Genomic DNA, 17,056 nt, shown 5'->3' with positions numbered 1-17,056 from the left:
AAGGTTTTCAGAGGTCTTAAGACATGTTTGTATCAGACGGAGACGTCTTTGATTATATAGAGAGATCTGAAAATGGAATCCTTTTCTCACTGTGCGAATCAGTCTTCCCGTGTGATGTGTCTGTCGATGTCAGACATTGTTTCCCATCCAAGGGTCATGTGACCAAACAGCTCATGTGCCTTTGTCTGCTCGACGGGATACTTTCACCCCTCTTTTTACCCCCAATTCCCAGCTTCCCCCGTTGGTATTTAAACCTTTGTCCTGACCCGTCTAGTTCCACTTCTCTTATAACTAACCATCCTGTTAAGCAAACACTTGGGATAGAGAGTGATTGTGAGATGAACTCGTTCTGTTGTTAGCACGGTCCACACGGCTTTTGTGCTTTTCTTCATAAAGCTGTTGAAGTCATTTTTCTCTAAGCAGATGTGGCAAATTTGCATGAGTAGAGCAGTACTTATAATGGAAAACATGTCTCTTTGCTATTCCTGACCTTCACCTCTGCTGAAGGCAACCCCTGTTCACAACTGTGTATGTGCAAGTCGATTTGAATCTGCATGGCTCTCCTTAAATTTTATGGAAAGCAAACTCCCCATGTCATTTTGTGCTTCACCCCAGTAATATTTTAGTACACGTCTTCATATAAGTATACATAGCCCTAGGCTCCTATTTTGAATTTTGCCTTGAAGTGCTCTATACATGTAACAAATCCCCTTATGATGGGCACTTGGATTATTACTTTTTCTTCTACAAACAATACTGCAATATCCTTGTGTAATTGTTTTTTGGGCCCATGGTGACCATTAAGAAATATATAAACCTAATTTATTTTATAGACAGCACAGGACTCCTTCAAATGAATTGAGTTCCAATTATAATAAATTGTAGGGGACAGATATGATGGTGTTTCTTTCATGAGTACTGATTTTTGCTTCCTTTTTCTCATCTATAACATAAATTCTTATTTGTTGCCATATCCTGCATAGCAGCAAGCGTCTTGTTTTGTGTATAAAGTTATGGTTGTTGCATTTGCCTAATACCATTTCATTCTTCCTATCATTATCACCTCTGAAGCTAGCTATGTAGCTTTTGCTTGGTGCTTGTTGCTCTTAGTAGATGAAAAGCTCCGAAGATCCAGGGAAGGGATTTGGTCCATCGTGGGCACTGTTATATTTCCGTCACCTAGCACTGCAGTAGGCACACAGTTATCTCTCAAAAATATATTTGCCAATGAAGGAATCAATAATGTGTATATTCACTTTTGTTTTCTTGCTTATTATGGACTGAGTCGTAAGCTCACTTCCTACAGGTTCATTTGCTGAAGCCCACCCCAGTGACTATTTGCTAAGAGGGCCTTCAAGGAAGTGATTAAGGTTAAATGAGGTCCTAAGGAGAGGGCTTTCATCCAGTAGGACTGGTGTTTCTATAAGGAATTAGACACCACAGACTATTCTCCTTGGATGCAGTGAGAAGGGGTTCATCTGCAAACCAGGAAGAGGAGCTTTACCTGAACCCCAAGTCTCCATTTTTTACATAAACTATCTGGGTCTGACGGGGTGGAGATGGCAGTGTGTTGCTTTTCCTCATTACAATATTTTTTTGGTCCCTTATCTAAATCTCTTGTTCCCTAAATATTCATCAAGATTGAAAGTTGTCAAAAAGCTAAACTTCTCTGACCTTAGGAAAAATAATAGCTGTATTATTTTAGGAGCAAGGAGATGGACATTCCTAAAGCTGCTTAAATGGGAACTAGGAGGAAAAAGAAAAAAAGAAAAAGAGAAGCACTGCTGAGAGTTTGAGCTGCTATTTCTGACCAAGTTGGAGTTGGGGAAATACCAAGAGTCTCATAGGAAATCTTATCTCACGGGAAGACCATCGTGGTCTCTCGGCCCAAGATTCAGTACACACTTGTGTGTATGCAAAACTCGCAGAGGCAGAAGTGGGGCTAGGCTACGTTGTGGCTTAGCTTGCCATTTATTATCATTCACAAGGTGGTGTTAGAGGCTCAGCTTTTAAAGGAACTGGCTTTTCAGCAGTATTTTTACCCTTGAGAGTATATATGGAGAGCTCTGTGTTGTATATTAATCAGAGCTTTCACGACTTGCTTTGAATGGTATTCGAAATGTGTCTGGGAGTGTGGCGGATGAACTATGCCCAAAGTGTGCTCTATTATTTATTACTCAGGAGTCTTGCTATCTGAGGCGTAGGCTGAAATTCAAGGAACCAAATGTCTGTTTTTACTAACTTAGTGTTCTTCCAGTTTCTGCTCCCTAAGCACCTCAAACTCACAAAGGATCCCAGGATCTGATGCCTCCTACGAGCCAGTCTGTAAGTAAAATTATACTCAGATTCCTGTTTTAAATGCCAGACCCCTTGTATGGAGGTGTAGACCTCAGAGTTTATCATGTTTCACAAATGCCTGGAGGCTGTTCCTCCTAGGACCACTTTCTTCCTTTTGCTATGTGGCCGACTCTTACACATCCTACAACACCTGGCTCAAATGCCAACTCCTCCTCTTCCCTCCCTGACTGTCCCAGGGAGTTAGCTGCCCTCTTCTCTGTGCTCCCGTCATCCTTTCCTTATTCCTCTATCACATACATTCTCAAGGGAGCAATTTCATACTGAGGGGATAAATTAGTTCTTAGGAGACGGAAGTATAAAGCACAAATATACATACAATACATAAATAGATATGTGATATACACAGTCTCATAGTGGGAGGAGCTTAGGAAAAATATATCACAATGCTCTATTTTAAGGTGGCAATAACGAAAAAGGGTTGAAAAAGACACTTACACAATGACTCTTGTGCAATCATAATTACTTTGCATGAGTCTGTATCTTACAAGTTCAGAAACCAACATTTCGATGTCCCAGTTCCTACAAAGCATGGTAGTTTGCCAGGATTCCCTAGTTATTTATGTGGAATAGCTGATGATTGATGCTTGTTTTTGAGCATGACTGCTCCACAGCAGAAACTCCTGCAAAAAATCATTTTTAATATTAATTTCCGGGATCTACCTCCAGAAAGTCTGCCTCCGTGGCACTGGCATGGGTCTGGGGATGTGTATTTTAAAATGTTCCTTCGGTGACTGGATTTTGGAATTGTTGCTCTAGTCCAAGATTTGCTTTCCTTCTAAAACTGTCTCTATTAGTAAAAACAAAACCCCCCAACCAAAACAGGTACTATATTCATCTGTGGATATTTCTTGTCTTGGTCAGACCACAAAACACTGGTTTCTGGTGCAATTCAGGGTACCATTTTCTAAGAGAAACATTGGCAGGTCTGGGCATTTCCAGAAAAGGTCAACAATGTGAACTCTTCTCTTTGGCAAGAACTTTGGACTGGAAGTTTATGTGACTGTGGCAGGCAGCGTGGTCTGGCTCGGCCCCAGGAAGGCCCTGGGCAGGGTTTCTTGGTGAAAACCGACAGATAGGAAAGGTTAAACAGTTTTATGATGGAACGACGACCCAAGGACTGGTTAATGGAAACAGAGTGGGCATGACTGGAACTCTTTATTTAGTCCTGTCCTGGAAAAATTCATTTTGATAATTTGAGTGGCACAGTGGGAGACAGGTTTATCAAATCTATGGATTAAACGCACTAAAGAAGAACAACAAATGCCTAGCAAGATAATTTTTTTAACAACTTCCCAATAGGTGAGAGCACAGTTTTGTAACCCTTTCAGATCCAATACCCTCTTTAGATATACTTGGAATGCCATTTTTACTATTGTGAAATGAATGTCACAGACAATGCAAGCTATCTGTACCATGTAATTTCCAAACACTAACATAATGTTTTGAATGTAATATAAAGGTGAAATAAAAATAATTAAAAAATAATATTATACTAGGAGGCATAATGAAGTAGCATGACTTTTGGTTTAATACTTTTAAAAATGCAAACTTGCTTCAAGCACAGTTGATATATTAGTGAATAATTTGAGTATTTGTGTTTGACTATGCATCATTTTATGCAAGAAAAACATGAGGTGAACTCAGAAACTGGCACACAGCTGAGCTCAGCCCACAGAACACACACAGTTTTACTTGCACACAACTCAGACATCTACTGGTTACCACAAGTTCTTTGCCTGTGATGAGCCACATCCATCCACATCTAGTGCTCTAACTTCCCTTCCTTCCAGTTCAGAGATTCACACAGCCGTGCTTTCCCTCTTTGACAATAACTAACAAGCTGCAGCTTTTCCACTGTCTGATACACAAACGCAAATTTCCACTCTTGTGCAAGGTGAAGTGTGATAGATGCATAAAAGGTGGATACTTAACCATCCGGCACCATCCTACAGGTGTAAACCACGCAACTGATTTTAGTAGCTTCTTGTGTGTGTGTGTGAGAAACCATCAAAATTGTGGGGTATTGTGCTCCTAATTCCATTTCTCCCCAAACCCTGTGATTTTTATTATGTAGTTTTGCAAATAGAAGTGATTTTTAGGCATGCATATATTATGATATATGAAAATTGACTATACTCAGATGATTTCCTCTTATACAATGAAGTAGTTTGAACTGACAGTACGACTCCAACTGAATGTTGGTGATACTTTCTCTTTATATTTGACACTTTGAAATAAGGGTTTATAAAGTTTGTTAATACACATGTGTACAATTACATTTCAATGTAGACGAATGCATTTGAATTACTCTGGTGTCTCAAATACCAGTAGTGATGTTGTAGTAAATAATGTGGTTTTCTAAAGTGGTGATTAACTTATTCTAAAGTTCTGATGAAAAAATGTCTACCTGTCCTTTGGTTTACACAATAGTTACTTTCCTGGGGAATTAATTTACGTTAGTGCATGCCAAAAAATCCTATATTTATAACAAAATGGGATGAGATTTTGGTAGTTATTACATGCAAGTATATTTTTATCTATAGGAACAGCATGTGGGGAGGGTAAGTGAGACACTATGAGATCTCCAAAGACCCTGGCCAATAAATGCAGTAAGATCTGCTCCCCACCATATGACAAACCAAACTGTCCCTACGGATTTCCTCTGGTGACCTATTGGGTCATAGCAATGGACATAAGATAAACTATAATTAAGATCAATGTGAATTTCTTCTCTTCAGCTGAGAAAATAACTATAGAAAATAGAATAGAGAAAATGATTTAGTACAAGAAAGGGTAAGGAAAGTTCAGAGATTTTTCTCAACAGTAAGTGAAATATGAGTAAATAGTTTTGTGTGACCTAATGCCCTTGGGCTAATTGGAAGAAGTACAATAACTGCATCCATGTTGTGCAATAGAAATGCCATGTGAATATATATCTCTGTCTATCTATCTATCTATCTAATTTAAATTTCCCAGTAGTCAAACTAAAAAAGAAAAAGATGATAATAAACAGGTGAAATGAACTTTATGAATATATTTTAACATAACATACTCAAAATATTGTCCTTTCAAGATACAATTAAAATAAGAATATAATAGTGAGATACTTGATTTTTTTTACACTGTCTTTTAAATTCTGTATTTTACACTTGTAGACTATTTCACATTTCAATTGTCAAGGGTTTTATTCTTGCTCTCAGGCAAGTCTTATTGGGCTATCACAGTGTTTGAAAATTGAAAATGGAGTTATATGGTTTTTGGATGCTTTTGAGAGTAAATTGAGAAATCCCAACCCAAACTACAGTAAACAATGGGAACATTTATTTTTGTAAGAGTTAGGGTGCAGTCTAGGATTGGTTGTTTTGGCAAATGGTGGCATCATCCTTTTGTCTTTCCTTCCTGTTTTTCTGAGAGTGGCACCTGGTTCTCTCAAGGTTATAAAATGGCTGCCAGCAGCAAGATGGTGGCTCATGTTTCCTTACTTATCAAAGATTTGTTCTTTCCTTCAGCCTTGTCAGGCCAAAATACCATGTCTCAAATGGCTTACACAAACCATCTGGGTCAGAATATTGGATATTCTGGTGATAGAGATAAGAATGCCTTTGGCTGGACATTTTCATTTCCTTACCACAAGATACATCATTTCTTAATGTCTTAAACTGGCCTCCCAACTCATTTATTCTGCTGTCTGTCTCAGGCAGTATTTGAGTCTGTGATCCCCTCATAAAACACGGGTTCCAATCATAGTTGGTGGGGCTACACGGGCATTATTGCATTTAATTTTGATTCATGAGGATATAAAAAATGGGAGTCAGTTTAATGGACAGAGCTAAGGTGTAAAAGGGAATTGAGATCATACCCTGTGAGGAACGGTGCAGGGAGTGGCGGTGCAACCTGTGAAAAGTGGAGGGCCGGCTGGAACTGGGAGAGTTTGCGCGTCTTGTGGTAACGGCATGTCTCCTTGCACCAGTTCTCTGCTCCCATCAAATTAGCTTACTCTAATTTGTTCTGGAGCTGGAAGCCAGATAATTAAACTTGTTAGCATAACGTGCAGTATAAGAACAGATAGGGTGTGAATGACAGGCTGAGGAGGTGCTCTCCTATGAATGGTTACGTCTCAGTTCACCAACGCAGTTATCCCTTGTCTTTCCTCTCAACTCACTCCTTATGGATGTTCTTGAGGTCTTGTGCTTAGCTCTGGGTAGCTAATATAATTTTATCAACGTGTAGAACATTCAAATTAATCTGTGAATGATCACTAATAAATAACAATATTAATATTTATTGATGTTCTGAACAAAATGCTTTATTTGCGTTATCTCCTGGCGTGATACCCAAATCCTATGAGGTGGATGCTTTCCATCTTTGTCTTACAGATGAGGAAACTGAGGCTTAAGGAGAGCAAGTGGCCCGCCTTTAGTTGTAGAGTTAGTGAAGGACAGAGCTGGGATCCATGCCAGGCTTTTCAATCTTGGAGACCGTAATGTTAACTATTACCTAGGGAATGTTTGGAGGACTCTGTCAGTGATTTCAGACATTAAGAAGGACATATCTTCTCTCTAATTCCACATGATGACACTGGATAGACTACGGAGCCAGAGGGCTCCTGATTCTAGTGTGGTGTGGCTTCTTTTTCACTTCCAGAGTAGCCTGTTCCTGTCAGGGATGTGTGAAATTCTTCTGCTTAGGAATATGATTTCTCATTCATTTTATGAGCCCATATCTTTCTCTACTGTTGCCTGAGTCTGCCTCTTTGAGAGCTGTGAGCTCCAAGGTTAACAGAGTTCAAGAGAAACTCTTCCCCAGCAGAATAATTTTCCATCACCTCCCAGTCTCAGCCATGCCCCTCACAGCACTATAGGCACCCATGTGGAGGAACATTCCAGAAAGAGTGGGGGGATCATTTGATACAACCCCCACTCCCCTTTGACTTGGGGTACTTGTATTAATTTCCCTGGGGTACACTTGACCTCTCATATCACTACCCAAGCCCCTGAGGACCCAGACATTAATAGCTGTTTGGACGATTCATGACCAAATGAATACCCAAATTACACAATAAGTGGAGAGAAAGTGGGAGTCCTTCTAGGTCACAGGGAGGGTAGGCTGTTACTACTGAGTGAAAGGAAATCCAAGATAAAGTCATGAAATATTCTTCAACTCCACAACAGTTGTAATAGCTAACATTCTCATGCAATTACTGTGAGCTGTGCATTGTATGAGTGTATCACACATATTACTTTACTTAGTTCTCACAGCAAACATCTGAGGGAGTATTTTTATTCCTATTCTACAAAGGAATCCAGTGAGGCTTCCAGAGGTCAAGTGCTCTTCTGAAGGTCACATGATAGTAAATGGCGGAGTGCAATTCGAACTCAAGCTATCTCTCCCATAGCCAAATCTTTACACACAAATGACTTCAGATTCCCCAGTGTTTAATGCAGAATCCTAATATTGTCTTCCCCCTCCAGCTATGACTGATGTCATTCTAGGGGACAAATAGCAAGTTGAGGAACTGTGCTTAAGGACATTAATGCTGAGCAAAGGTCGCATGATCCGAATCTCAGGCAACATGTATACACATGTGCACGTATACTCTCCAGGCTCGATGTAAGGTATGGCACTGGGCAGTCCACAGTCAATTGCCAAAGAAACGTCACTAGCATTTGAGTGTTAAACCATCTCTACAAGGTATAAATATATAAGTAATAAGAAGTGTGCTAGATGTAATGCACCAGCTGTAAATTTCAAGAAAATGTTGATTGCATGTTTTAGGAACTATTCCATAAAGCCTTGCTCCACTACAGATTTTCCTTGTAAGGTAGCATGAAAAAAAAGAGAGAGATTTTTATTTTTACTTCATGTTTATTGTTTCCTTGTGAGCAGCTGTGCCGATGTGGTGTTGATTATACAGAGAAGAATTATTTTGATTATTGACAGTTGGCATTCTTCTCATAATTTAGAGTTCTTCATCTCAGAATTGTGTCCTCACCTCCTCTCCTGTCTGCACATGAATAAAAATCTAAAAGCACTTTCCAGGCTCCTTAACCAAGGCAGCTGTCAGGAGGAATGCAGTTGAAAGTTCAGATGCAGTTTGGTGTTAAACTCTCCCTGCTGTTTGTTCCTTTCTGTGAGCCTCACTTCCTAGCAAGGGAGCCCGTGTGGTTCATCCAAGTGTCTGAAAGGGAAGAGACACAGGCTCTTCTGTGTAGCACCTTCCCGGCATCCTTTCCTGCTGGTGGGTTGCGCTGCTCTCTCTTAGCCAGAAGTGTATGTCTATGAATTACCAGCCAGGGTTGGCTGAAGTGAACACTCTATGCTACTTCCTACTTTTTTTTTAATTAGAAAAATGGCTGCTGAGTAAAGCAAGCATGACAGAAAGATCCCCTTCCAGGACATGGTGTAGGTAGTGGATTTCTTTGGCATTCTGTCTGGCCACCTCTTGCACAACTTGATTTTAGCTGCAGGTAGGATACATCCCAAGTTATAGAAGCCGACCTTGAGCTTTCTCTCTAGGAGAGCTAAAACCCCTGGGAATGGTCCTTATAGCAGGATGGAAGCTGATGGAGAGTGACCCCTGCCTCTGTTCCTTTGGCTGGGCAGTTCTAAGAGGCACTTCACCTCCTCAGAGATGCCAGCAGGATCAAATCCTGCTGTCTATGGTAATATATTTCCTTATCTAGGCTTTTCTTACATCCCTGGATCATCTCCAGCCAGGCGTCAGGCACTTGTGTTGTGCTCAGTTTTTGGAGAATCACAAAATGAGAGAGAGAGAGAGAGAGAGAGAGAGAGAGAGAGAGAGAGAGAGAGAGAGTCAGTCTTAATTTTCCTTTCCCAGACCTTACCCATTTCTATTGTTTCAATTAAAACTCACATGTTAAAAAATAGGAGTAGTATAGGTACATTGAATATACATATATTTATACATTCTATATTAAAGGATGAGAAGTATATGAGGAATTTATTTATATATTTAAATGTGAAAGCCATCTCTTTGTGAAGAGCAGAACTCAGTCTTGAGTCAGACAGAGCTGGAATTGAATTGTGCACTGCAGCATTTTCTGGTCATGTGAACGGGAGACAGTTACCATCCTCAGGCTTTGTCTCTATCTCCTGTAAAGTAGAGGGGGCATTTTTACTGGGTTGTGAGGCCTATTAATTGATATTCTGCATGTAGCATGTTAGCCTGATGCTGAGCCATTGTAAGCCATTGTAGCCAGAAGAGTGAGAGCCCTTAAGTATCAAGTGGTCATTGTACCTACTCTAAAATTTCTTTTCATGAGGAATCCTGTTCTCTAGGTTGTCCAAGACAAGCACCTAGAAGTATCCCATTATCCCCCAAGCAATCCAGGTAGAAGACTCAAATCCTGCTTCCAGTTCTGCTGCATACCAGCTCTGGTGACATGAGCAAGGTGTTAAAACGCTCTGAAGGTTAGATGCTTCTTTGGGCAAATGGGAATAATTAGATCTGCCTTGTCTCTGTCACAGATTCATTGGGAGCATCAAATACAATACTGCATGAGAACATGCTTTATAATAATAACAGTAATATCATCCTCCCAGCTGAAGTTCTGGACTCTGGGATTTAGATGGTTCTAAGCATATTCCTTTTGTAAATTTGGGTTTTATCATCTTCTGTGGATTTTGAGAAAGGTAAGCTCAAGGTGGGAGCTTCAGGTAAGATATGTGTAGTCTTGTTGTGGACTTCCTTGATTCTCATAGTCTACTAGAGGCCTTCCATTCCCACCAGCACATTTAAGTAGATTGGCCTTCTTGGGCTCAAGCTCCCTGGGTTTCTAGGCTCACAGCTTACTATTTAAGGATAAAGTCTCCAGGGACATTGTGATGATGCAAGACGAAGTCCCCCTTGGGAGCCAACCGTGGCTCCAAAGCTGACCTAGGGTAGCTATCGGACAAGTATTCTGTGGAAATTCCTACATCTTTTCTGAAGATGTATTAAACAACTAAGTGTCAGACAAATTTATATAATATTTCAGCAATATCTGAGCCTTTCAGCATCGTGTTTCTAAAGGGAACAGACCTGATAACCAAAGCCCAAACTCTATGTTTGTGTGATTCACTTCAAAATCGCTTTTTTCTGTGTATGTCTCATAACCAGCATCAGCAAGAAGCCCAAGCATGGGAATTACCTAGGTCTAAGGAAGGCAGAACTAAAAGGGCACCATGTACAATTTAGTATTTCCTACTCAGCTCCTCTGCTACCTAGAAATAAAAGGAGATTTCTGATATCAGACTCTGAACTGAGGGTGTTCATGGTGGAGGGAACCTTCCCTCTATTTGGCTCTGCAAGGCCCAGCGTTAGGGGCCGTGGCTCTCAGGGACTACTTATTCACGCAAACCCTTCCCCTGTGAATTCTGTAAGTATAGAGAAATTATACATTGAAAGAAATCAGACATCAGACATTTGTTCTCTTCCATTTTCTGATATACTGTAACAAATAAGGCATCAGTCATTTGCTGTCGTCCATTTTTTTCCTCCATTCCATTTTATGCAATTATATATAATTATCTTTAATTATGTAGTCATTCCATTCCATGACATCCCATTCCATTTGAACTTATGACTTTTTATTCTGTATTGTTTTAATCTAGTCCAACCTATCCCATCCCATCTGATCCTCTTCTGTCTCATCCCTTCCATTTGATAGCCATGTAGAATTTTTCCTTAATGCAAGGAATTTTGCTTGATGATACAAAGAAAGATTATGTGTGTGTGTGAGTGTGTGAGTGTGTGTGTGTATGCACATGTTTTGAGTAGCTTTCAGGATATCACAGAAAAAATTCTGTTCTTCTGTACTTCTCTCTAGGAGTACTGAGGAAGGAAGCTTGGGTAAATTTGAAATATTACAAAACAAAGGAAATTGTACATGTGTTTTTAGTAAAGCCATGCATATGCATTTGAAGACAGAGGTAAAAATAAAAAGTGTCACTATTTATCACCCTTGTGTAATTCTGATGACCAGGCAGACTAATAGCATAAGAATACAGAAAGAAGGTTAGGAGGGCAGCTCAGTGGTTGAGCACATGCCTAGCATGTGCAGCGCCCTCTGTTGGATCCCCAGCACTGGGTAAAAGAAAAAAAATGCAGGAGAAAGCCAAAGAACTACCCCCAAGTGGGAATCATGACAAAGAGAGAAGGGACTGGCCTATCTCTCTGATGCTGGCTGGGTGTGGCCTCAACTCACAGCCCTCTGGTCACCCAATCTGATCTACTGATCTCACAAATTATTTTGAAGAAACAATGAGGAACTTCTCTTTCTCAAAGTGCATTCCTTCCTTTCACTCTCTCACTTCATTCTCTGGTGAATGATGAAATTTCATATTTAGAACATTCTGATTGCTTAGGGTAAGACTGTTGTGTCTTTCTGCCTCTTGAGTGCAAACAACACCTGTCTCTAGAGGTTAGAGAAAAAAACTGAAATTATCAGAAGAGCACTGGGGAGAATTTCTAAGATGCCAGGACAACTGAGAAGGAACAAAAGAAGCTGATGGTGGCCAGGATCAATAGCTAGGGCTCATCCCAGAACCAGTCACACTGCACTGCTATTGCTTCCCCTACCCTAGAATATTGATCACTATAATTTGCCCCACTGTTTTTCACTGGACCTGGTCCAGGGATACTTCTTTTATTTATTTAATTTTACTTTGAGATAGGATCTTGTTAAGTTGGCTAGGCTGGCTTCAAATTTGTGATCCTCCTGTCTTGGGCTCCTGAATAGCTGGGATTACAGTGCCCAGCTTGGATACTTCCATTATCACTGCAACCCTTGCTCTTGCAGGAAAATTGGATATGCATGTGAGGCCACCTGCCAAACAAAATTCATTTTCCATTCTTCCTAAATTTTAACATTAGTTGGGAATTCAAATCTCAGCAAAGACACAACTGATTGGTCAATTTTAGGTCACATGACTGCTGTAGCTGCAAGGGAATATGAGAAAGCAAATAGTTATAAGAGGACCACACAGATAGGGAAGCTCTGTAATCATAGAATGGAGGTGAGGACATGCCCATTCTTGTGCCGGCCAGAATGTTTTGATTGAGGACTCAGTAGTCTTTGTCCTCAAGAGCGAATGGTATATTTGAGACACTGAATGCTAAAAATGGTTGAGCAGTTAACTTTTCAGAATCAGCCTTAGGGGCTCTTAAAAAGTCTAAAGTCAAAGGAAAAATGGAGTCAAACCAGTTGTTCTTACATGCTAAAAGAGGCCAGACCAGATCTCAAGAAGAGACCAGACCAGATCTTGGTCAATTCAGTATACCACTTATTTTAGAGGCACATGATATGTTGTAATAAAGTTATAAAGAATGGGATTCTTAGCCAGGCACTTCTACTTCTTTGTTGTTAATTTGGGATTCATTACCTAATTTCTTTAGGAGAATATACTGAAAAGGATGTTTGTCAGATTTACCAAAAAAATGGACATTCAGTTAAAGTTGAATTTTAGGTCCAAAACTGTTTTTAGCATAAATATGCATGAGATGTCCCCATACCAAAAATTATTTATTGTTCACCTGAATTCACATTTAGCTGGTCATTCTGTATTATTTCTATCAGGTAGACTTGGAAGAGCTTTAACACTGGGCCTGGATGGGGAAGCTGACCTTCTCTTTATGCAGACTTTCAGGAAACATTGGAATATGCTAGGATTAGTGTTTTCAGTTACTTACACTTGGTGGGAAGGGTGAGTCTAGAACTAGAGAACCATGAAGAGTCAAACAGGAGATGCAGGGCTGGGGAGAGAAGGTTAGAGAGGTCTTCAAACAGTTGAGTGGCTAGTAGAAGCAAAATTAATGCAAAAACACCACAAGGAAGTATTAACTGATTTTTAAAGCATTGGATGTGGATTTATAATCACAATGGAAGGTAACATGTATTTTTACTTTGTTGCATATTAGGAATGCTACGTAGCGTTATAGAAAATGATCAACATTTATAAGAACTTACCTTTATTTGGGAGAGAGGATCGTGAGTCACATTGAGATCTTCCAGTTGGCAAGTGATCATGTCCTGGGAAGACATGGTTACCTAAAGTGCTTGAAAGAGTTCCCCAGAAAGCACTGATATTATCAAAAAGTTAAGAGAAACTCTCTTTTAGGAATCTATTAGATCATATTTATTAACAGTGTAAATCCTATAGTAATTAAGATAAATTGCAGTCTACATGTGAAAGATGGAATCCATCCACTATGGATAAAAAGACCAGAAAGTGAATAAGGACAATATTTTCTTTCAGAGTTCTCAACTGTCCCTCTTTGATGTTGGCTGTGATGTGTGCCTTGACATCTTTTTGCTTATTTTTCCTTTGAGAGTAGTTATCCTGGAAATAAACTATGTTCTCATGAGGCAGTCTCATGTCGTGCTTTAGGTCATGAGATTTATACAGAACTTTTGCATTTCAACTCTGTGAAATCCAGCCATATAAACTTGGGTTTGTTCCTTAAGCACTTAAAATCTAGGCAATTAAATAATAGTGGTATCGCCTTCGTGATGTTCTTGAGAGAATGAAAATGAGATAATGCATGTCAAGTACTTAGGGCCATGCCTTATCAGTATGAAGTGGTCAAGAATGTTAATTGTTAGTTGGGGAAAAGGGATAACATAATACTCTTAGGGATGCTTGGAGGATTGACTGAGATGCTTGTAAAACATTTAGGTCACTACCTGACACATAGTCAACACTCAATAAATGTTCATAATTGACATGGTTGTTTTATTATTACGTGTTATTTATAAAATGAAAATAATGCAATTAACTGAACAGCTGTAAAGAGCAATAGAGGTAATGTGTGTGAAGCACACAATGTATAATAAGAACTCAGTAAATGGTAAACTGCTAAAGGACCAGAACTATGTTTACACCATTTCAGCCCTAGCGCTCTGCCCCAATCTTGGCACATAGTTGTTATTCAATAAATATTTTATAAATAAATGAATAACTATGTTATCACAAATGAAAAAGAGGTCTTAGAAAAAAGTCCGAGTCTCCTTTAGAATCCAGTGATGCCTGAAAAATGGAGAGTAAAATAAACCCAAGAGGACAGGATGTTCCCAAACTGTGAGGTCACCGTCATAATCCCCTACATTAGAAAGGTCTTTATGGTTCACAAAGAACTTTCACATCCATTATGTCATTCAACATAAAAAAATAAAGAAACAGGCAAGAAATGTCCTTAGGGTCAGCCTGGACACAGAGCTCAATCTCTTACAAATGATTTAAAACCCACTCTGTCTGGCTACAGATATTGCTTATAGAAAACTTCAGGCACAGAAATGCTACCCAGCTTGATTTAGCTTAAAGAAACCTTTTGTGACCTTATAAACAAACATGGCCCGGTGGGAACCCAAGTGGAATTTCAGAATTTTGAAGATGAGCTGAGAGAATTTGCTCAGAAATGGGACATATTAAAACAATCTCTACCAAAGGAGCGAAAACAATAAAGAGATTGACTCAGAAGAGAACAAAAGGGCCAGGGCCACTTATTGTGAGCGCCTTACTTATTATAACTGTTGACTGCACGGCAATAATGTTTGGGAACATTGCGATCTTGAGAGGGGGCTTATAATGATGTTCATCTGCTCGTATGGACAGAAGGCCTGACCTAAACTCTGACTGCTCACAGAAGGAGCTTTTATCCTTAAAGCACATCAGCAGAATGGGACTGAGCAAGGCTGGTTACAAGACATTTTCATGAATATAGATATCAGCTTTTAGATGCCCATCCTCTGATATAATGCTTGTTTTTCATGCGTGTGTTGGATGGATGTATTTTGACCGATCGTTGTAAGTGAGAGGACTATGCCAGTTGATTAACTAAGTGAAATATTTAAAGACCAGATAAGAGTGGTCCCAGTCAAGACCCCAACAAGAAACAGATGGCCCAGATGCAGGTTCAGATGGTTCAAGGGGAGGGACTTTATTGATCAAAGTATGGGCAGGACTATGAAAGTGGACAGGGCGTGGTGAGTAAGGTTCCCAGAGACTAGCAGTAACAGAGGCTTTATCAACCCCTATGGGCAGACAGCAGGAATCCTTGGGAGAAGCTGGGACCCAACTTCCATGAGCGACACATGAAGCAGGGAGGATGTGCTCCTGCCTTTCTCTCCCTCTACCCTCTGGTCTCCCTCAGGTACCTCTCATGGGTTAAACCCAGAGAGACTTTAGCAGACAAGGAGACCTGGGAGGCACCATCTGCCTGGACTTCCTAAGGCACAGAACAGGGGCAGGAAAATGTAAACCATGCACCTGGGTGGTGGCAGATTAGAGAAGAATCATCAAAAAAGACTGTGTGATTTGTTCATTGACTTCCACCCTGAAACCCAGCTATTGATCTCACACCTCATCACCCTGAGCGTGTGGTTCTCACTGTGTGCCTGCTCTCTCTCTGTCTCTCTGTCTCTGTCTCCCTCCCTTTTTCTCTCCTCTCCCTCTTCAGCTTGTCTGGAGCTCCTTGAGGGCAGGAATAATATCTTATTTGTGTTTGGCTGCTCAGCTTGGCATCTCAGGGATGCTTCAGGAATATCCATCAAATGATGGAATGATGGGGTACCCGTCTATTAGGATTCATGAAGAGGTTAAGCGGGACCTGATGAACTTTTTCTCCAAAAGACAAGATTTTTACAGAATACCCTCTTGTAATACTTAAGTCTTTGTAAACCATAGCATCCTTGTCACAACTACTCAACTTTGCCTTGTCACAATGACCCGAGCATCTCTAAGGAAGAGGTAAACAGATGAGCATGTTGTGTGCCAATGGAACTTTATTTCTAAAAACAGGTGTGGGCCACAGGTCATAGTTTGTGGATCCCTATCAAAGAAATCTGAGACTTATCAGATGCTTTATATGTTGAGTTTAGTAGTCCTTTGGTCTTTGGGTGGTAGCAGAAAATAGCAGCAATATCCTCTTTACTTACTTTTGGTAAAAGCCTCCCTCCCCTTCATTTTGGCTCTGATGTCCCATAAATTGAAGCAAATGCCCCAGTACAGGCTGAGCATACACTAGGGTAAACTTTGGTGGAACCCTTTAACACACATGGAATGAGGACATCAATAATTCAATGGAATCTATAAATGATTCAAGCCTGTCCCAGTAGTGTCTGCGCATCTGTACAAATGTACGTGTTGGGTTGTCTGTCCTGAGCAAAAGGTCAATGTAAGAATTAAGTGTGGATCTGGTGGGTACAGCCCAAAGGCAGGCAGCCAGTCTCTCAGTTCAGCCAGCAGACTGCGAGGTGAACATCAGCCCAGGCAATACTTTGAGCAATTCCAGGCGGGAGCAGAATGAGGGGCATCTCATTTGTGGAAATAAATAAAGTAAGAAGCAAAAAAACACAGAGACCATACGCATATTCAGAGATTCCCATCTAGAAAGAGTATCAGCCTCTTTTGCTTGTTTTGGGCAGAGACCCAAAAGCAGACAGGGGAACAGGAAGGCTTCGCAGAGGAAAGGGAAGGCTTCTAGTCTTCCCTGCTCAGGATCTGAAGGCAGGCTAACCAGAACCAGGGCATCCTGAGACACTGGACTGGGGAGCATTTTTGGTTTTCTGATTGGTCCAAGTTGGAAGTGGAGGAAAAATGAAGGAAGTTGAGCATTACTGAACATTATTGCCTGCTTGGGGTTGATGATGGAATAAGGTGTAGGGCAGAGTTTTATTGTCACATATGGTCTGTTCCTTGT

This window comes from Chinchilla lanigera, unplaced genomic scaffold (assembly GCF_000276665.1).
Source record: "Chinchilla lanigera isolate Chin_1 unplaced genomic scaffold, ChiLan1.0 scaffold00121, whole genome shotgun sequence".
Lineage (NCBI taxonomy): Eukaryota > Metazoa > Chordata > Mammalia > Rodentia > Chinchillidae > Chinchilla > Chinchilla lanigera.
This window is presented reverse-complemented; position numbering follows the sequence as displayed.